Below are 22,480 nucleotides of genomic sequence, written 5' to 3'. Positions count from 1 at the left end.
ACTGGGGCTGCGGCTGTGTGAGGATCCTGGGCAGTATTAAATCAGCGCATCGCTGCTTGCAAATGCCAGACCATCGGCAGTGCACCTTGTGGACGTTGTGTCCTGAATCAGGCTGCTCCAGCTCGGGTTGCTGCACCGGATGAAAGGAAGGAATCTGTCCAGTTTGCAACCCCCCCAAGAGGTTAGGGCAGCTGAGGTAGGGAGTCTGTTAAAGGAGGGCCAAGGAGGGGAATGTAGTCTGGAAGAGTAAAACCGATTCCTGGGAAGGGTCCCACCGCCGGAGCGCACCCTGAACCTCAGGGCAAAAGCAGAAGGTTCAGGTGAAAGAGAAAGGGGGAGACTAGAAACCGCCATTCATACTGAGCTGGGTTTTTAGCCCCTGTTTGTACAGCACCAAGTGCCAGGGCCCTGGGCCAGGCCTGGGCTCCCAGCCCTACCACAATACAGGGAGGTAACAAGCCCACTGGGCCCAGCTGCTGACTGAACCCTCTCGGCAACATCCTGCAACAGGGCCAGGAGATCCAAAGTGCAACCCCAGGGCTGCAACATAGCATGGCTCTGGATGGCATATGTTGGTGTGAGGCCAGAGGAACACCCCAGTGTAACAGAGAGCAGGATTTGGCCCAAGGTGGGGCACAGGACCATTGGTCCACGGGTCAGTGGGAAGCTCATGTGTATGAACAGAGGTAGCAAACATGGGGATCAGATCAGAAAAGGTGGGGGAGTTGCATTGTATGTAAGAGAGCAGTATGACTGCTCAGAGCTCCGGTATGAAACTACAGAAAAACCTGAGAGTCTCTGGATTAAGTTTAGAAGTGTGAGCAACAAGGGTGATGTCGTGGTGGGAGTCTGCTATAGACCACCAGACCAGGGGGATGAGGTGGATGAGGCTTTCTCCAGGCAACTAACAGAAGTTACTAGATTGCAGGCCCTGGTTTTCATGGGGGACTTCAATCACCCCGATATCTGCTGGGAGAGCAATACAGCGGTGCACAGACAATCCAGGAAGTTTTTGTAAAGTGTAGGGGACAATTTCCTGGTGCAAGTGCTGGAGGAACCAACTAGGGGAAGAGTTCTTCCGCTGTTCACAAACAGGGAAAAATTAACAGGGGAAGCAAAAGTGGATGGGAGGTAGTGACCATGAGATGGTTGAGTTCAGGATCCTGACAAAAGGAAGAAAGGAGAGTAGCAAAATATGGATGCTGGACTTCAGAAAAGCAGACTTTGACTTTCTTAGGAAACTGATGGGCAGGATCCCTTGAGAAGCTAATATGAGGGGGAAAGGAGTCCAGGAGAGCTGGCTGCAGTTTAAAGAATCCTCATTGAAACTGCAAAAATAGCAAATATGGCAGGCAACCAGCTTGGCTTAACAGCAAAATCCTTGCTGATCTTAAACACAAAAGAGGAGCTTATAAGAAGTGGAAGATTGGAAAATGACCAGGGAGGAGTATAAAAATATTGCTTAGGCATGCAGGAGTGAAATCAGGAAGGCCAAAGCACACTTGGAGTTGCAGCTAGCAAGAGATGTTAAGAAGCAGACAGGGTTTCTACAGGTTATAGTTAGCAACTCAAGAAGATAGTCAAGGAAGTGTGGGTTCCCCTACTAATGGGGGGTAACCGAGTGGACATGAGGATTGGGAAAATTAAGTACTCTGCTTTTTTGCCTTCTGTCTTATGACAAGGTCGCTCCAGACTGCTGCACTGGGCAGCACATGGGAAGGTGACCGCCTCTGTGGGAGAAGAAGGGTTCAGGACTATTTAGAAGCTGGACGGAGCACAAGTCCATGGGGGATGCGCTGCCCCTGGGGTGTTAAAGGAGTTGGCGGATGTGATTGCAGAGCCATTGGCCATTATCTTTGAAACTCATGGTGACTCGGGGAAGTCCGGATGCTGGAAAAAGGCTAATGTAGTGCCCATCTTTTAAAAAGGAAGAAGGAGGATCCGGGGAACTACGGTCAGTCAGCCTCCTCAGTCCCTGGAAATCATGGGAGAGTCCTCAGGAATCAATTCTGAAGCATTAGAGGAACAGGAAAGTGATCAGAACAATGTCAGCATGGATTCACCAAGGGAAGTCATGCCTGACTAACTATTGCTTCTATGATGAATAACTGCTCTGTGGATGAGGGGAAACAATGGATGTGTTATTCCTTGACTTTACAGTTTTGCACCCGATCTCCACAGTTTTGCTAGCGAAGTTAAAGTATGGGCTGGTGAATGGACTATAGATGGATAGAAAGCTGGCTAGCATGTCAGGCTCAACAGGTACGCGATCACGGCTCCATGTCTAGTGGCAGTGGTATCAAGTTGAGTGCCCAAGGGTTGGTCTCTGGGCCGGTTTTGTTCAACAATCTTTAAACGATCTGTATTTGGATGATTGCACCTCAGCAAGTTCACTGATAACTAGCAGGGCGGAGGTAGATAGCTGCGAGGATAGGGATAGGTACAGAGTGACTAGACAAATTGAGGAATTGGGCCAAAAGCAACCTGATGAGGTCCAACAAGGACAAGTGCAGAGTCCTGCACTTAGGTCGGAAGAATCCCAGCACTGCTCCAGGCTGGGACAATGGCTAAGGCAGCAGATCCACAGAAAAGGACCTGGGTTACAGTGGCATAAGAAGTTGGATAATGAGTCAACAGTGTGCCTTGTTGCCAGAAGGCTAACAGCATTTTGGGCTGTATAAGTAGGGGAATTGCCAGCGATCGAGGGATGTGATCATTCCTCTCTATTCTACATTGGTGAGGCCTCATTGGAGTACTGTGTCTAGTTTGTGGCCCACACTAAGAAGGATGTGGAAATTGGAAAGGTCAGTGCGAGGGCAACAGAAATGATTAGGGGGCTGGAGCACATGACTTCTGAGGAGAGGCTGAGGGAACTGGGATTGTTTAGTCTGTGGAAGAGAAGAATGAGGGGGGATTTGATAGCTACTTTCAACTACCTAAAAGGGGGTTCCAAAGAGGATGGATCTAGACTGTTCTCAGTGGTAGCAGATGATAGAACAAGGAGCAATGTTCTTAAGTTGCAGTGGAAGATGTTTAGGTTGGATATTAGGAAAAACTTTTTCGCTAGGAGGGTGGTGAAGCCGTGGAATGGGTTCACTAGGGAGGTGGTGGAATCTCCATCCTTAGAGGTTTTTAAGGCCTGGCTTGACAGAGCCCTGGCTGGGGTTATTTAGCTGGTGTTGGTCCTGCTCTGAGCAGAGGTTGAAGCTCATCAGGTTTCTTTTGGCCCAACCCTCTAATTTGTCTAAGTCCCTCTGTATCCTACCCCTACCCTCCTGAGGTCCCTTCCAACCCTGATATTCTATGATTCTATGAATCAAGCCCAGGACAGGGCCCTGCAAAGAGGCTGTGAACGCCCCAGTGTTTGCAGGGGGCTGTACTTCAGCATGACGAAGACCCTGCCTGCAAAATGTGAGGGACACCTGGAGGTGCTGCAGCATCCAGAGCTGAATGGCAAAAAGCACAGCAGGAATTTTCACACAAAAACCCAGTGCCCCCCTTTTGCAGAGCCCTGCCCCGGGGGGCATCAGCAGCAGGGGTGGGGGGCTTGCACTGCTCCCTCCATTGCACCGAGAGTGAATGATGTTTGCCCAGAATAGTCCCACCCTCAGGCACATTGCAGGGGGCGGGGGGTAACTGTGGGGCACAGGCTGTGTGGGGGCACGGTCTGAGGGGGTTATTGTGCACTTCAGGCTGTTACGTCAGGATGACTGGAGCAGGGGCTGGCGTTGCATTATAATCCAGATCCAGAAATTTACCCTCATGCACCAGAGCTGGGCCGGTGCCGCACCTCGCTGAAGGCTCAGTGCAGAAGGTGCAGCCTGCGGAGGTGGGTCTGGGCCATGGTGGCTCTGTGGGGCCGGGGGGGGGGGAGCTCTTCCTGCGGCCTCCCCACAGGTGCCTGTGAGCTATTCTGCATCCCCGACTAGCTACAGCACAAAATGCCATGCCATCCATTCAAAGCACTGCCTAATGGCCCCCATGTCTGGTGACTCATAGCCCCCCATCTCCCCGAGTGAAACCTGCTGTCCCTGCACTCAGCCAAAGGGGGAAATGGGGATGCAGGTGGGATGAGAAATCCAGCCAAACTGAGGGCCAGGGCACAGGCTGCAGCAGAACCTCCCAGAGCCTGTTGTGTTGGGAGCACAAACCTACCTCTGATGCTATTGCTGCCACAGCTCCAGTGAGCACTCACTCCGAGCCCACACAGGAGACTTCTCCTGGAGAATCCTCAGCACAAACAACCTCATCAACACAGACCAGATGACATCACAAGCAGCTTTAAACTGAGCTCATTGAAATGCAGTCATAATCCCCACGATGGAGCCGGGCTGCCGGACCCTGCCCAGTCGGTAGGGACGGAGCCGGGCTGCTGGACCCTGCCTGGCGTTAGGGACAGAGCTGGGCTGCCGGACCCTACCTGGGTCGGTAGGGATGGAGCTGGGCTGCTGGACCCTGCCCGGTCGGTAGGGACGAAGCTGGGCTGTCAAACTCTGCCTGGGTCGGTAGGGACGGAGCCGGGCTGCCGGACCCTGCCCAGGTCGGTAGGAACGGAGCCGGACTGCTGGACCCTGCCCGGGTTGATAGGGACGGAACCCGGTCAGTAGGGATGGAGACTGGCTGCCGGACCCTGCCCGGTCGGTAGGGATGTAGCCAGGATGCCAGACCCTGCCCGGGGGATAGGGACGGAGCTGGGCTGCCGGACCCTTCCCGGTCGGTAGGGGCAGAACCGGGCTGCTGGACTCTGCCCGGGGGATAGGCTGGAGCAAGACACAGCTTCTTCCAGTGATCAGTCTGCACACTGGGAAACGGATTGTTATCTCGCAGCCAATATCCTGGTGTCCAGGCCGGGGGAGTGGAGGGGAGATTAACATAAGTAATTCAACACATCAGGGAGCTGGAGTGAAAGTCACCTCAGTTCACGCATGACAAGGCTCTGTGATGCCAGTGATGGAGACAACAGTGCTGAGCCCCTGCTGCACCTGGGATGATGCCCAGTCACTGAGCCACATGAGGAGAGCAGGTGGTGGAGAGCTTGCAAAACCCTGGCTGTCGAGTGCATATGGACATCTCTGCACCTCCATGTAACCCTGTCTGCTCTTGAACGGGGGCAATGTCTGGCTGTACGACAGAGTCCATCACCACTGCCCAAGCCAGGGTGAGGCAGCTGAGATGTAGCTGCCCAGGGGCTTGGGGGGACACCGTTGATTCATATTTAAAAACACCAGATTAGGAGGGCAGCTCAGCTGCAGATGGTCGATCTCTGTGCAGCCCAGGATGGAGGTGGGGGATGGGACCTCACTGTACAGGGAGGTTATTTTAGCTATGTAGGGGCAGCTTTCTGTAAAGATACCATATCTGGGTGTGGCTGAACTGGACTCTTGGGCAAAGGGCTGCCACACTCTGCCTCAGAGAGAGCTCTATTTTGGTGGTAGGCAAGTGTCCCCTAAGGGTTTTGCAGAAAGAAACCCAGCCCTGCACACACCAGTGCCAGGGTCTTGTTGGGGAAAAGATCACCACCTCTTTGATTTGATCAGACAGCCTGAGGCACCTTTATTTGATATATCAGAATACACATATGCATATGTGGAGAGACAGCATGTCCCCATGCAAGGGTTAAGCTGCTCTGCCTGTTACAAATGTCCCTGAGCTTATAAAGGTTAAAACCGCAAAGCGTCACACATTGATACAGCCTTATTTGGAATATAATGTTGATAACAAGCAAGCTGACCAATTAATTCTTCATCTATGGCAAAACCCCAATTTTCCATCTATGGCTTTTCCTGTTATTATCTTTGCCAGTCAAGTCTGCGGTTTGACCGTTCTAGCACTTTTTCTGTAGTCCCGACAGCAGGCTCAGCTGTTGTAACTTAACAAATCTCCTGGTTCCCCTTTATCCAATTCTAGTTCCTCTTTTTGGGGCTCTGACTTCATCTTTCTGCCTTGGCATGCCCTTTGTACAGAAAAAAAAGCTAAGCTAAGGCTCTAAATTATTTTTGCTCAAAGGCCTAGGGCCTAAGACAATGGGGGGGGGAGGGTTATTTTCCCTATCAGTCTTTACTCACATGAGTTCTTCTATTGGCTGTGCAGGATCTGGGCTCCTGGCATATATTTCAATATTGCAACCTCCAGATTCTAAGAGTGTAGGCAGAGGCTGGTCTGGCCATTCTTGCATTCCAGGAGCCATATCCAGCTGTTCATGTATCCCAGCCCCTACAGCAGACAGATGATTACTAAGGTCTCATTATTAATTTTCTAAGGAAGCCATTAGCACGCCTGGCGTGTCACCACAGCCAGCACTAATTAAGCCTGAGTCCATATTGCATGGGCCCCTTTCAAGAACATCATTTCAATTAACAGATAAGATGGATCTTTCAGGAAATGTCCAGATATTTATGATGAATCACCTTATTGCGGGATGGGCATCGTGCTGAGGCGTATTGAACGGTGCAAGGACTTTAAATACTTCGGGTTGTAATTATGCTGCCCTGGTGCTGTCCTTACTGCTCAGAACGTTTGTAAAGTAGGCTGCTTTCAAGTATATTAGTAATTTTGGCAGGGTGAATATTTTATAATGGAATTTTCTAAAACTGAGTAAAAATAATCGTCTTCCTCTTTCATATGGCAACTTAGAAAGCAACATGAAAAGTCGACATCCAAGGTTGTTTGCCCTGAAAGGCCATTTCGCTTGAAGTTGTCACTTTAGTTGCTGTTCAGCTGGCGAGCTGTTGCTCAGCCCTTATCACCAAGTCTCTAGCACTGCTCATGCTGAAGCACTGACCGGGCAGGAACAAGAAGGAACCATTATAATCTTTACACCAAGAGTGTCCTTTGTTCAGAGCATGTCAGGGTTTTCACAGCAGCACCAGCACAAAGCTAGAGGGCTTAGCGGTGCCCCTTAAGAATCCACTTTACAAAAGTCCTGTGAGCACATGGAGACCTGAGGTCTTCCCCTTGGCACCCCCGTGTGGGTCAGGATGCTAAAGCTGTCCAGGACCCTGCACATGGAACTATGGGTGCTGGGGGTGCTGCCGCAGCCCCTGGCTTGGTGTAGTTTCATTCTGTACAGAGTTTACACTTTGGTTCAGGGGCTCTCAGCACCCCACTATACACATTGTTCCAGTGCCCCTGGCCCTGCACGTGAAAAATCCTGCTACTCAACAGAAGCAACAGCAGAGGCAGTCCCGGTGGAATGCTGAGGCTGGGTGAAATGTGCACAGAGGCCATTCCAGTTCCTGTGGCTGCTCGGCCCTTCTAAGCTCGTAATCCCTCTTTAGGGACGCTGCCGAGTGTCCACATCGCGCCAGCAAGTGCTAGCATTCCTAATGAGCACTGCAATGCAATGGGTGTATTTACGGCCCTGCATTGCTTGCTGCATCTCCTGCTGATGGGGCTGGTGAACCTGCTTCTCTGTGCAACTTCTAGCTCCTGGTTTGGAAACGGGGTCTAGAACATGCAGGACACCCTCTGAACTGGGCAGGTGTGTGGCTGGCACACTCAGGGAATGGGGCACAGAGCTTTTCCCCTCCAGGGCTGTAGAGATCAGTCCATTCGGGCCAGTTCCTGGTCAGGGCAGCCCAGCCCTGTCAGTCTGTTTCTAATGCTGTGCTCAGGCTTAATTTAAACAGCGCAGCTCCCAACACTTCCCTCCAGAGCCATCTCACTAACATCCTGCCTCACTTGTCCCCCTGGCTCCCAGGTACAATCTCTTCTACCTCCCAGAATCACTCCCCTTCATCCAGGAGTGAAAGCGACTTATGGGACATACCGGTACTGCTGGAGTCCTGAGGGGTGTGTGGCCTCAACCAGAAGAGGCGTGGCCTCAATTGGAAGAGGCGTGGCCTCTCAAGATTTAAAGGCCTTGGGGCACTGGCTGTGGTTGGGAGCCGCAGGACCTTTAAATCAACCCAGGGCTCCCAGCTGCAGAGGTGGCTGGGAGCCCCCGGGGCTCAGGGGCAAATTAAAGGGCCCGGGGCGCTGGCCACTGTGGAGCCCTAAGCCCTTTAAATCCTCACCGAAGCTCCGGCTGCCGGAGCCATGAACTGGATTTAAAGGGTTCTGGGCTCCCCGTAGCCGCGGGAGCTCTGGGCCCTTTAAATCCAGCCCCAGCCCGGCTGCTGGAGCCGCGGGCGGGATTCAAAGGGCTCTGAGCTGCCTGCAGCCACGGGAGCTCTGAGCCGTTTAAATCCCGGCCCCAGCCCAGCTGTCGGAGCCACAGGCAGGATTCAAAGCTCTCTGGGCTGCCTGCTGTGGTGGCGAGCCCAGAGCCCTTTAAATCCCCACCGCCAAAGCTGGTGCGGTCCGGCACGGCGTACTGGCTCTTGCCGGTATGCCGGACCAGACTGTGTCAGCTTACTTTCACCTCTGCCTCCATCTCTGGGGTTTACACCCTTCCGATGTACCATTCTCCCATCCCTGGCTGCAGCTTAACCCAGCCCTAGGCCTGCACCCTGACCTGTGCTGTGACATCAGCCCCAACCCCAGACCTGCTCAGGGGTTTGGCTCTGAATCCCCTGGAGTTTGACCCAGACTCTGTGCAGTGTGGTAGAGTGCTCACACCAGCACTGTAGGAAGCAGGGAGCCCCCAGCTGCACATCCTGGGCATGCAGGAGAGCTGGTGTCACGTCCACTCAGAATCCCACTGCCAGGTGAGATTGCCTTGCTTTCGGGTTTGGTGCCAGGCTCCTAGGGGGTTTGCTGAGGCCAGGCAGCTTTTCCGTGCGCTGCGTCTGCCTGCTGGACTCTCCCAGGAGCCTGTGAAATGAGGGGTGCTGGCGGCTATGGGCTGCCCTGCCGAGGTGGAGCCAGGCCGTACTTGGGGTGCAGCAGAAGCTTACAGTGACCCTGGGGCCTGGGCTGGGAGAATGGCGAGCATGGGGGAGGGGGCAGGAGCACGTGGAGCCCTGGAGCTGGCAATGCTGCAGGCCTGGCCCTGGCACGCTCCGGCTGACTGTCCCCTCTCACTGCCCAGTGGCCGGGTGGGGGCCTGGTATGGTTACTGGCAAAGGAGCCCCCATATCACGGCTGTGACAGACAGACAAGTGGCTCTGTGGGGGCAAGGTGGGGAGACAGAGCTCCCTTGGGGGGGGCGGGAGCTGCAGAAGTGTGCATGTGGGGCTTGGCATGTTGCTGCCTCTGTTGTGTACGAATGAGAGCTCTGACGTGAGCCCTGAGGCACTGTGCTCCGTCCCCACGCAGGGAGTGCGGGAGGCAGCAAACGGGTGAGGAGAAGGCAGTACCCATGCGGCCCACAGGCTTGGTGCAGCCCTATGGCAAGCGGGAGACGCAGACAAAGATGTGGCCCATTGGAAGGGTTTGTGCGCTGCCCCTCAAGCTGTGGGAGAGCGAGCCGAGCGGCCTCGCAGAGCAGGGCCAGATCCAGGCCCAGGCTGGCCCCAGAAGCTCCGCACGCCCCTGCTGGGCTGGGTTCCCCCAGCTGCCAATGAGGAGTTGTCTTGGCTCCGACTGCTGCACTCCACCTTTTATTGTAATTGATTCTGCATTGCCATAGGAACCTGCTCCAGAGCGAGCGAGCAATGAGCAGCTGCCTCCCTGCGCTCTCCCTCTCCAGGAGTGACTCGGCTCCTTCCCCCAAGATGGCAAGCAGCGCAGTTGGGAGTCGCTGGGAATGAGGGGCTGGCCCCCCGGTGCCAGGCAGGTATCTGTGTTTGCAGGGAAGCGCGGGACAGCGTTTCAGGGCAGTTCCTTACGAGGGGCCCCTACCTTACGCTGCCAGGCCTGGGAGTGTCGGGTGGGCTCAGGGGTTCTCTTGTGACGGTGTCTCATTGATTCTGAACAGCAAACTTGCCTATGCAGCCTGCAGGGCAGAACGGGGCAGAGCTCTGCGTCTAGGGCTGGGGCCAAGGAGCCACTGCTTGCATGTCCCTGGCACTGCCCATGTGCATGGGGACGACAGGATGGTGCCAGCACCTGGGTCACATGGGCTGAACTCTGAGCGTGGGCTGCTTCCTGCCCAGTGCGAGCTGGGGTCTGACCGCCTGGGGCTGTGCCTGGGCTGCACCAACTCCTTCGCTACCTGAGTCCAGGGGATTTTCCCTCTTCTCGGGTCGAAACATCACCTGGCCCTGAGCGTGACGGGGCACGGCACCATCATCCAGGAAACCAGCAGGGAGGGCCAGTTGTTGAGGGCCAGTTCTTCATGGAGCTCAGAGAGGCAGCCAGTGACGTGATGGACGGCGTGTGATGGCAGCACAGCAGAGGGCTCCCGTCCCCGCCCTGTCTCCTGCCCCATCCTGCCGCAGGTTAGACATTCCCTTGTGTGCCGCAGGTAGAAGGGAAATGCAGTGGAGTCGCTGTGTTAGAGATGCCAGAAGGGCAGGAGGCAGAAGAGGGGACTGGAGACCCAGGGGGAGGGGCAGGCTGTGGGCCAGGGACCCACAACGTGACCTTTGATCCCTGGGGTCCAAGGAGGCCCAGGCAGGATCACTAGAGGCTGGCACTGGCAGCAGGGCAAGGAAGGCCACAGAGCACAGTATCCAGGGGCACAGTTTGGAGCAGGAGTATTCAAAGCAGGGGGCTGGGGGCAGGGCCCAGTACTGCCCTGGCCAGTACCTTGGGTTGCTGTTTGCACCAGTGCAAAGTGAGTGTGAAATGCTGTGGGTCTGAGTGGCTCTGGTGTAAAAGAGGATGCCTGATGCAGGCCAGGGTGGCACCAGCTGGTGGGCAGTCTAGCCTTCCCGACTGGTCAGGTGCTCTGTGGAAGGGGTGGTCAGTTCTGCTTTGGCCACAAAAATGTGGGGGCATATTTTGCAAATGGGACTTCCATTAGGGATGTCACTTACCTCACCCACCACTGAACTGCCACCACCTCTGGGTGAACCCTGGCAACTCTGCCCTGGTGCAAAGTAAGACTAGACGGCGTTCAGACAGAGAGTGAAGCAGAGGGTCAGCTCCAGCTGGAACCACATGCAGTTGTTGCTAAAGGCAGGAACTAAACCTCCTCCAAAAGCTGGCACCTCCAGCTTGCTCCCCCACCTCGGGTGGGACTGTGCATGGGAGGGAGGGTTATACCTGCAAACTGTGATTGCCACCTCCCCTCCGCTGGGGCAGGGCTGGTCTGGGATGTAAGAACATCTTGTGGCAGTGAGTCCCCCTGTGCAAAAGTAGGTTATACGTGAAGGAAATGCCCACTGGGGTGCACTAGAGCTTTCTATGCAGTTTGATAACTATTGCTCTCTAAGCTACGGCGTGTACTGTGTGCTGTCCATTAATCTCTCAATTTGCTGTGATGCTGGCATGGCAGTGGTTGTATTGACACTGGCAGCCACCCAGTAACCCACTGGGATTCATTCGTTCGTTGGCATCAGCAGCAGCGTTTACTGAAACAAGAAATCTAAAATCCTGTAAGATTTGAATGACTGATGCTCCAGGATAATACAATAGAGCCATGCATGGGGACATGCGTCCCAGAAATGCACAAGCCAGCTGCAGCTCTGGGCAGGAGGGCCTTGGACAGCCAGAGAGGTGGAGCGAGTGGGTTCAGTTTTGGGGGTGTGCATGGGGGACAGCTTGTCTGCTGCGGCTTGAAGTGACCCATTCCACCTTTCTATTTAGTGTATTCTGCCCTAAGAACTTGCCTGCTAGACAAGAGACCTTGTTTCCCTGCGTTCTGAGCAGGGGGTTGTTTCCTGTGACGTTTGCAAGCGTGCTGAGGCTCTTAGTAGAGAGACACAATGCAACAAGAGACCAGATGTTAACAACCAGGGGCATGCAGGGCCTTAGCCTGTGAGAATCAAGTGACCTTAAATTCCAGCTGATGCAGAGGAGGCACCGCAGGGTCATGCCCTGACTCTGAACACCGACACTTTGACAATGCCTAGCATTAAATCTCTTCACTGGCTGGCTATTCTTGGGGACAGAACAGTCATTTTTAACCAGTCCGCTGAACACTGGCGGTTTCCAGGATGATCCCAGCTACCAGAGACACAGGGTGTTTCAGGAAGATCTCTCCAAGGAGCTATAAACTCACAACGCTCCATGGCCAGGCTACGAGAGACACGTTCAGCTGTGATCTCCTGTGGGTTACAGTGTCTCTCTAGCTGGCCTCCAGTGCTCCAGTCAGCACATGGCTGGAACTGTCGTCTCAGACAGCCAGCTAAAGAAAGCACAAACCGTGTGGTATCACCTCGCTGCAAATGACAGTTGACGTAAAGCGTTTTGGATGCATATTCTTCAGGGTGACGATTCCTCTGTAAATCATGAGGATCAAAACACCGAGACATTTATTTCCAACAACTTGTCAAATGAGGATTGTTAATGTGAGGGCAGGAGTGACACGCGTTGCTCTGGCTAGCGACTGTTACACTGCTCTACAGCCAAAATGCTTCTGAAATAAATGTAGTCAAACTTTACTAATTCTGGGTCACTGAGAACGAAAATGATGCTTAAAATTGTTGATTGGCTCTAGTCTAGCTGTTGGGCTTCAGACTACAGCAGTGGAATCTCCTGGCAGGTGATGTGTAGGGTTTCGCATGGGTCCGTGACCGTCAAAAGGATCTTGTCCATTCTTCGTCATGGAGTTTGACTTCTGTGCCTGCCAAACAACGATTGATGGTGTGTGGCCAGCCCTCAACATCGTTCACGATCCAGATGAGTGGAGCGTTCATTGCTTTAATCGAAGACAGTCCTTAACGCTGTTTTGCCTGCATATGGCAATGTTTGCCATCAATTCCAGTTGTCATGCAGTCCCTATGAAGGCAAACCTATTACAACATGAAACAACTTTTGAGGTGCATAAACTATGACAACTCAGTTGGCAGCTTTGTGGCAAATTGAAGGTTGTGCTCTCTTGCTTGGTTGCAGACGGGACACAAAGTACTGCTGTTGTCTCGTGACGGGATATGTCTGAAAGAGATTCCCACTACATCACAAGAAAGCTGGCCACTCCATCGTCTGGAGCCTGGAGGAAATGTTCAGCATCCCCATTGTGAATAAGAGAAGATTTTTTTACCTACCCTTACCATCAAGCTGGGTCTGTGAGATAAATTTGTCAAAGCGCATTTGACAAACACACAAGCAGCTGTCTCATACCTCCGTGGAAAAATTCAAAGTTTAAGTGAAGCGAGATAAAGGAACGGTCTCTTGTGTCTTGCTCGTAATTGCTGAAACTCTCAAGATGATGCATTTGACCATGCCTTGCCTGTGGCAGGAAAGAGATGAAAGCTTTCAGCTTACGTGCAATTAAATTTCTCGGAAACAACAAGGCAGACAACTACAGTGTTAGGTGGAAAACCTCCCTCAAGGCATTACAAAGCCTTGGTTGCAACATTCACTACAGATACATTTTTTGCCTTCTCATCTAGATTTTTTTCCACAAACTGTCGGAGCAGTGAGCGACGAGCACGCGAGCAATTCACCAGACATTGCAACAATGGAGAAACGCTATCAGGGCATGAGCCATCAATGCTTGCCAGGACTATTATGCTGACAGTGAAAGAGATGCTCCATTTAATGAATCAAGAGACAAGCAAGAAGCGTGAGTAACACTGAATAGGACTAATACTATGTACATTAATAGTTTTTTGTCTTTTGTTTCATAATAAATTTTATTTATGTAACCCTTTTGCTGATTTTAAGTGTTACATAAACAGGACCGTGAATATTATCGGTTAAAGCAACCATTAAACACACAAAAGACCCTAGGTTTTACAATTTATGATTAAAACTCTGCAATCTAACACAATATAGAATAGACATTAAAATGTACAACTTAAATATCTAGAAACAGTAGCCCAATCAGTGTTTTAATATGTCCAATATTTAATCAGCCATCAAAAAACATAAAACTACCACATTTAATCTCTGAAGCAGACGACTGCTCAAAATTGGTAACCAGTGTTATCGGAGCTGCTTTTCCATACTCAGATGTACTCCACTTTGAACATTATGGTGCATGCCCATAGTAAATGCTACTGCCTGGTCCAATGACTGGTGAATCGCAAAGACCTAAGATTTACCATAATGCTATGAGAGTGAAGGGACATTGAAGCAGAGGCTAAGCCGAGCGCGGGGACTCAGTTGGTGGCTGGGAGGCTGTCATTTGCTCATTGACTCCAACTGAATGTGGGAGCTTCACTGAAAGCTGGGCTAAGAGCTGGGCCAAAAGCTGCTCCTGAGATTCCTGGGCTGTTGTGTCCATATCTCCCAGGGCCAAACCCTCCAGTCAGCTCTGGCAAGGGGGGAAACCTGCCTCTTTTGCCAACCCCCCCACCATACACTGATCCCCAGTGACTGTGTGGTCCGGAATGAAGGGAGGTGCAGTGGGAAAGCTCCCGACAACCTGCCGGCAACAGCCCCTTCACTCCAGGGGGTGGCTGTTGGTGGACAGGTTCTGGCAGCCACAGAGCCAGTGCCTTGGGGGACCGCATGCAGGTGGGGAGGGCTCAGGTGTGTATCCTGTGCTTCAATTATGGCCCTGAGCCCAGGTACGCTCACTGTGAGGCCCACTGGCCCAAAGTGCACAGTCTGGACACGGCGATAATACCTCCTGCTGGCACAGAAGTATCCCCTGTGGTTTAACCTGACGCATCAGCGCTTCCTCCCTCAGATCCACCAGAACCTCGCTGCGAAGAGAGGGTGGCGGGTTGGGTATATGTGTCCTGCAGTGTACCGGCTGCTGCCTCCAAGTGGCCCCCAGGCTGGTCCCCAGCTCAGCATGAACGCCTGTATATTTGGACCCTCCCACCAGCCACCAGGCGGTGCAGGGTAGGGCAGAGACCGTGTAGGAGGCAGCGATGAAACTCAGAGTATACTTAGCAGTTCCATGTGTGTCTGTCCATCACATCTGTGACTTCGCATTACCGAGCCTACCTTGTATAGCCAATTTGATAGTTTTTATCAATACAACTCTTCATTCCCGTGAACCTGGAATATCATGTTTCTGCTCCTCCACAAGAGTCCCTTCATGTGTGCGTGATTGGGGTATCACTCGGTATTTAAGATGTTTCCTTTTAACGAATTTGTCCCCTAGTAGCAATTGGACATCTCCCCAAGAGAATTTTTTTAGTTGCTAAAGGAACATGAATCTTAAACAAAGGCAATTCAAATATTCTCTTAAATTAACAAGCCGAATTACATTAACGCTTTATTGAGCTGAGTCTGTTCAAAATTCCCTGCAAATAAAGCGATTCTCTGCCCCGTATGAGAACAGCAGCATGTCTCCGAGGATGCTGAATGTGGGAGATTCCTTCTGAGCAGAGAGTGCCTGTGTGTAGTAACGTGTGGTTTGAGGAGGAGACCACGCTAGTCCGCTTTGCAGGGATGGGTCATCTCTCTGTTCACAGAGTAGCCCAGTGTTAGGCGAATAATGGGAAACCAGGTCCCACGGCTGCTGAGGGCCTGCTCTCTGTTTCCTGTGGCCCCTGTTGCAGCACGCTGCCCAAAAGGAGTCTTCCTACAATTGGGTTCCCGGGGACAGGGGAGCCCCGTTGCAGCCTGTAGAGAGCGGCTGGCGGGAAGAGCGAGAGTGGCATGAAGAACTGGGTTCCCTGTTTTGCCAGCCCCCAGGCTGGCTAGTTCCCATTTATTCAGTCCTCTAGCACAGGAGTTGCGGACTGGAGGGCCTGGGCAGCTCTTTTACTCAGGGCATGTCTTATGCTGCGGCTGGGTGCAAGACCCATGCAGAGATTGGCGGGGGGAACATCCACACTGCCAGGCCCCCAGCCTGCACCTGGGCTTTTGCAGCAAATGCCTTTGCTGTCGGCAGTCAGCAGCTCTGCCGTCTCATCCACTGCTTGCGAGAGTGCACTCTTCATCAGAGCGCCACACAAAAGAGGGCAGCTCATTTAGCCCATGTTACTGATGGGGAAACGAAGGCACAGCCACGGCATGTGACTTGCCCAAAACCGCTCACCCAGCAGAGCAGTGGTAGAACAGGGCCAAAAGCCCCATTCTCCGATCCCCCATCTGGTGCCTCCTACCACTAGGCCACAGTGCCTCCTCGGAGGCTCTGCGCCTGTGCGTGGCAATGTGGTGCTGTCACTGCCGCCATGGGGGCTCTCCTTATCTGGATGAGTGCCCACGTGACCAGCTCCAGCCACTCCCGTCCACTCCTCGAGGCAAGGGGCAGACCCAGCCTGTCCCTGGCCTGGGCGACCCTTGCCCTGGGAATGCATGGGTGTGTCCACAGCTGGCTCTTTTGTGACAGCTTAGTTTCTGCTTCCTGCTACTCACTGTGCACGTTTCCCCAGCCACAGTTGGCAGCTTCCTCTGAAGCCAAGGCCAGCAGTGCTCGCAGGGCACCACCGCTCTCCTGGGGACGAATGAGGTTGCGCATGGTCCCTCACAGAGAGTCAGTGGGGAAGGTCTTCAAGGGGAGAGGCTCCTGAGTAAAACTCTGCCAACTTCATCACCAGCATAGGGGAACAGAGGCATTCTGTCTGCACACAAGCTGGGCTGATTGGACCTCAGGATCGTTGAACAGCAGATTGGCGGAGACCCAGGAGGGAGCCCTGATTAATAGCAAACCAGGGGGATAATAATGCCCTGACAATCATTGTTCTCTACCACAATATAATAGACAAATACATACACAGAATAGAGAGCAACTTGGAGAGACGCTGCCGTGGGCAGGAAGCGTGTTTCAATGTAGTTTGCTTGGAACAGCTACAAATAACAATGGGCTTGAGCTTACAGCTCAGCATGGCGGCACTAGCAATTTATTGCAAACCTCCAGTATTGAGGCTTTCACTTAAGCCCATCTCGCTTTCCCCTCCTAGAGTCGGGGATTCCAGAGGAAACTCTACACTTTATTAAAGCAAGGAATTTGCTACCCATGTTGGCTGGAAACTGTGGCCCTAAGGGTCTGAAGTCAAGCAAAGAAATAAGAGACTTCCCAGTTTGTCATATATATTTTAAAAAATATCTCCTAATTTGTCTGTGCTATGGCATTGGCAACCAGGTCCCAGCCATGCAGCCCTTTTGCTACAGTGGTCCAGACACGTTTGACTCTTCCCTGTTTCTAGTGTGCAAATAAAGGACTAAAGGCTGTGTTCGCGATGCCCCAGGGCTACACCCACAGCTCTCTGCTTTGCCAAAGGCCTGGTGCCCTGAGCCCCAAAGGGCAGTTGACCTACAATGAGCTTTCAGAGCAATGGGTGGATAGAGCCCCCATTGTCTGCCTGGGAGCTCACGGACAGGTTACCAGAGTTCCTGTTTCATGGATGTCCCCTATGGGTCAGGAACTACTGCAGATCTTGCATTGTTCCGTGGCCCAGCAGCACTGTCTGTGCACATGGGGCCGCCTGCTCCCAGCTGCATGGCAGACATTGCACTATAGAGATGTCCGGATCCCCTTTCCCTTCATGCCAGGATCTGCATCACTGAAGATGTGCAGGCTCCTTTCTTCCTGCCCTTCGCCATTCCCGGGGCAAGGGTAGCTGCAGGTTTTGCTCTGGAGGGCATTGGCCACCTGTTCCTGCCAGGAGGAGGAGTTAACTGAGGCCGCGATTTCATCTTCCTCTGCAGTGAACTTGAAGCTCCTCAGCCGCCGGAGGCCTGGGCACACAAGGGCCTCCAGCATCAGAGCAGCTCCTGGCACTGCCTGCGGAAGTTGGGTTCTAAGGAACAAGACTCCCTTCGCGCGGCCACCAGGTTGTTCCTTACGCGCCCCTGGTGAACGCCCAGGCCTGACGGTGCTGACTTCACAAACAGCCTCGTAGGGTCGCAGGCTGCAGACTGAGGCACTGGGCCCAGGCGGTGGAGCAGCCCTCCAGAGCACGGGCACTGTCTGTATGATGGCAAACGTCTCCAGTGCTGACAGGAGAAGAGGAGGGAGAGGACAGAATGCAGGAGAGCTTGCATGGCGGGAGGGGGTTCCCCACGTCAAAGGGTAGCCTGCCCTCCCATCCATCTTCCACTGCGTGGGCTCAGAGAGCTCTAATGGCCCCCAGTATGCTGCACGAGCAAGCAGCCTGCCGCGCCAGGCCCCAGGACAGTGGAGGCTTCCCGCCATGGTGATGGGACTGCATCCTGGAGAGACACACTACCCTGAGCCTAGATGGGAGCTCAAACCATAAAAAAACAAACTGAACCAAACCAAGCTGCACCCGGAGAAGGTGAGAGCCAGGGATGAACTGTCACTTCCAGTCGAGACGGGAGCATCCAGAGGGCAGTGAAGAATGTCGGAAACCAGATCCAGCACCCTAGAGGCCACAACAGATCCTCTTGCAGGAGGCACATGGTGAGTTGGGCAAGGCCAGGAAATGGGGGGTGTGACAACAGAAAGGCGAGGGGGCAGCAGGGGCTAACATCGGACTGGAGACAGGGAAGATGCTGTGCAGAAACCCACAAGGAAGAACAGAAAATAAGAATGGCCAGACTTGAAGATCCAGACCTAAGGTCATCTAGCCCAGTATCCTGTCTACCGCAGTGGCTATATGCCAGAGGTGCCCAGAGGGAATGAAAACACCGTTAACTTCAAGTGGATCGCCATCCCATCACCTCATTCCCAGCGTTCTGGCAAAACAGATGGACCTATGCCTCCAGTGAACTTACTCAGTTCTTTTTTTGAACCCTTTTATAGTTTGGCCTTGCACAACATCTCTTGGCAAGGAGTTCACACAGGTTGACTGTGGCATTGTTGTGAGAAAACTTCCTTTTGTTTTGTTTTAAACCTGCTGCCGTATTTAATTTATATGTGACTCAGTTCTTGTGTTATAGGAGATAAATACACTCCTATTTACTTACTCCTACCAGTCAATCATGATCTTTTATAAAACCGTCTTCATATCTCCCGTTAGTCAATCTGCATTTTCCAAGCATGAAAAATCCCAAGTTCCTATTAACTCCCCTCAAACGGCAGCTGTTCACATTACCCCTGAAATAATTTTTGTTTCCCCTTTCTGAAGCCTTTCTCCAATTCCAATATAGTTTCTTGAGATGGGGAACGCCATCTCAAAACATCTTGCACACAATATTCAAATTTGGAACATACATGGATTATATAGAGGCATATGATATTTCTGTCGGTCTTATCTATATCTTGCTTAATGTATTCCCGAACATGTCTGTTTGCTTTTTTCACTGCTGCTGCATTAGGCCGCGACTGCTTGTAGGTGCTCTGGGCTGGAGCCCCCATGGGGAACAAATTGGCTCGCCCACCCCGCTGCCGTCACCGTCACCTCACTTCAAAACCTCTGCCTTCCTCACCTGAGCACCACACATCTCCGTTTCTCCTCTCAGTAGCTTGCTGCCGCCAAAACACGCTGTTTTTCAGCGTTAACAAGCTCTGGGAGGAGAGTGGGGGCAAGTGGGAATGTGCGTGCTCAGGGGAGAGTGGGGAAGAGGTGGGGCTGCCGAGAGCGAGGATTTGGGTGGAAGGGCGTGGAATCGGGCAGGGGCGGAGTTGGGGCGGGACTTTGGGGAAGGGGTGAATGGGCAGGGCAGGGGGAGGGGGCAGGCCAGGTGGAGTCGGGGCAGAGTAGAGGTCGAGCACCACGGCACACAGAACGTTGGCACCTAGCAGTGCACATTGAGTGGAGTTTTCACAGAGGAAGCACACCATGACTCAAGCTTCTTTCTTTGAGTGATAACAGCTAATTTAGACCCACCATATTTATATGTATATTGGGACATATGTTTTCCAAATGTGCATCACTTTTGCCATTTATCAACATTGATTTCATCTGCCATTTTGTTGCCAGTCACCAGTTTTGAGAGAATCTTCTGTAGCTTTCGCAGTCTGCTGGTAGTTAGTAGTTTTGTACAACCTGCAAATTTTTTGCCGACCTCACTGTTTACCTCTTTTCCAGATCATTATTGAATCATGTTGAATGAGACTGGCCCATAAACAGATCTGGGGATCCCACATTTACCTCTCTCCATTCAGAAAACTGAACCATTTTCCCTACCTTTTGTTCCTGTCTTTTAGCCGTTACCAATCCATGAGAGAACCTTCCCTCTTATCCCATGGATCATGTACTTGTTGTAAAGAGCCTTTTGGTGAGGGACCTTGTCAAAGGCTTTCTGAAAATCTAAGTACACTGTATCCACTGGATCCCCCTGTCCACATGCTCAATTTGATTCCTCAAAAGAAGTCCAGTGAAATTGGTGAGACATGATTTCCTTTAAAAAACCAGTTGACTCTCCCCACAATTCATATCATCTATGTGTCTGACAAATCTTTGTTCTTTACTATAGTTTCAACCGGTTTGCCCAGTACTGAGTCAGGCTTCCTGGTCTGTAATTGCTGAGATCATCTCTAAGATACCCCTTTTAAAAATTGCCATATTATCTATCGGCCAATCATTGATACAGAATGAGCTGAATGAGGTGAGCAGCAAGACGAGGGGCTTGCGGAAGTCGGGACAAGGCTCTAGGAGAGTATGCTTCTTCCCAGGCCCCCACGAGCACAGCGCGGCTGGAGGGTTTACATGTTCTCCTCGGGGGCTGGAGCACACCCAGTTTGCTTGGCCCTTTCATTTGCCCTGGGATGGTCTTGTGTAAAAGGTAAAAGCGTTTGGATTTGGAACGTGTGGGGGAGCAGAGTGGGTCCTGTGGCAATACAGACACTTGTGTTCCACCTCATTGTGATACCAACTCCCTCTGGGCCAAGGGGAAGGCTGGCTGGCCTCAGTTTCCCAGTCTGTACACTTGTGCTAAGCACTGAGTGCACAGGGTGGTGGGCTGTTTTACACAGATCCCTGGGAGCAGGGGCTTTGGAGCACATCGGGGAACTCAGCATTGCTGCAGCATCAGGCCACTGCAGCTCTCCCCAGGCTGCTTGAGGGTCACTCTCAAGCCAGTGTCTGGGATCAGTGCATTGACTTTGCAGGGAGCGAGTTTCAGTTGCGGCTCATCCCCGCTGGCTTGCACAGGGCTGTCCCAGGAGCAATGATTACAGCGAGCGGTTCCTTAGGAGCGAGCCAGGCCCTGGAGAGTGGCATTGGGGTCTGCAACAGGCAGGTGCTGGTGTTTCTGGGTTTGGTTCAGGGCTGGCTCTGTGTAGGGGCGGAATAGTCATCGAAGCTGACACACACGTTGTCAGGAAGATTCCGTCACATCCTCCGCTCACCAGAGCTCTGGAAATCTGGGCTTGTGTTATTGGAAAGTGTGGAGGTGCTGCTGGCTGCTGTGGGGTGCTGAGTACTCCCCTCCCCCAACCGTTAGCTCCGCAGGGCTCAGCCCCTTCTCCTCGCACGGTACTTAGGGTGGATGGGGTCCAGGCTTGCAGCTAGATGGATTCAGGTGTCTGGGTGGTGGTGTGCAGTGGGGGGGGCAGCACAACACTGTGAGATGAGCACTGGGCTCCCTCATGAGGGCGTGGGGAAAGGAAGTGCGGCATGTCCCTGATTTCAGGGATCCTCTGGAAGGGGCCGTGGGTCAGTTTCGCAGGTGGGACTGGGCTGCAAGAGACAGATGCCCTCCCCACCCTAGACAGCCTTCAGCCCTTCTGTCTGAGGGCAAAGGGGCAGAGGCGTGAAACAGAGGGCAGCGGGGTGAGAAGCCGCAGATGGCGCAGAGCAGAAGGTGAAGTGAAAGGCAGGAGGACCATCCCTGCTCCCCTCTGTGAGAGCCCCATGGGGCACTGCTCTGGGGGCTCGTTGCTGCCAGGGGGTGGAGAAGCCAAGTCTCAGGGTCTGAATAGCAGGAGGGAAGGAAGGGAAAAAGGGAAATATTGTGTGGGGGCATTAGCCTCCCCCAAAGCTTCTGGGGAGAAAACAGGTGCCCCTTCCTCCCGCCTGGACTGGGTAGGTGAGACCCAGCCTCTGACCCCTGCGAACTTGGGTCTTTGAGCAGTTTCAAGCCCCTGGACCCCAACTCCCTGTATCCAGGCCCCTTGCAGTGAGCACCCCTGGTGCTCACAAGGGGTAAGGAGATGCTTGGCCTCCTGCCTGTGTGACCTACAGTAGGAGGATATTGGATTGCTTCTTTTGCTGGGCACCTTCCCAGCCGACCGCAGAAGTGGGGGAAGAATGGTAAAATTACCGGGGGCCTGGCTTCCACTGGCTTCATCGCCCTGTTCTAGCTGGGTCCGCCCTTTGCTGAGGGGCCCGAAAATTTTTCACGGGGTCCGAACTGCTCACGGCAGCCCTGCGACTCCTCCCCACTTGGGGTCCACTGCTGTGGCCTCGGGTCTCGAGACGGGTACGACCTGAGGAATGCAGGTGGACTGAGCCCAGAGCGCGGTGAACGAAGTCTCGAACTCAGGGCAGGCTCGCCTGCTTCGGGCCAGCAACACTGGCTTATGTTTCTCACCCGCTTGGGATCGCTTTGCCGCTGCCTGAGCACCAACACAATGGGCTGGGCAGCAACTGACTGTGGAGACCTCCATTTTTCAAGGCCCCTCACATGAAGTCCCTGTGATGTGACGCGCTCGTCCCTGTGTGAATTCAGTTGGCAGCTGCTCCCTTCAGCGACACTGAAGAGTACCCCTGGGATGGACCCCCAAGGGTGACTTCCAGCACGCAGGCTGCCAGCAGGCCAGCTGTCGCTTCCCACGCCATAAGGAACAGGAGCACTT

At 53.0% G+C, this 22,480-nt stretch overlaps 1 protein-coding gene across 1 annotated transcript in view; it reads left to right on the top strand.

The window, feature by feature from the left end:
• Positions 1-9,532: 9,532 nt before the first annotated feature.
• The window catches only part of CTXN1 (cortexin 1), a 43,971-nt gene continuing 31,023 nt past the window's right edge, over positions 9,533-22,480 (top strand). Inside the window, exon 1 of the mRNA XM_032799198.1 lies at positions 9,533-9,658. The gene's annotated coding sequence lies outside the window, so the exon portion shown is untranslated. The remainder of the gene's footprint in view (positions 9,659-22,480) is intronic.

This window comes from Chelonoidis abingdonii, chromosome 11 (assembly GCF_003597395.2).
Source record: "Chelonoidis abingdonii isolate Lonesome George chromosome 11, CheloAbing_2.0, whole genome shotgun sequence".
In the NCBI taxonomy this organism is placed as follows: Eukaryota; Metazoa; Chordata; order Testudines; family Testudinidae; genus Chelonoidis; species Chelonoidis abingdonii.
Note: the sequence above shows the minus strand (reverse complement) of the source record. Positions and strands in the feature narration are given on the sequence as shown.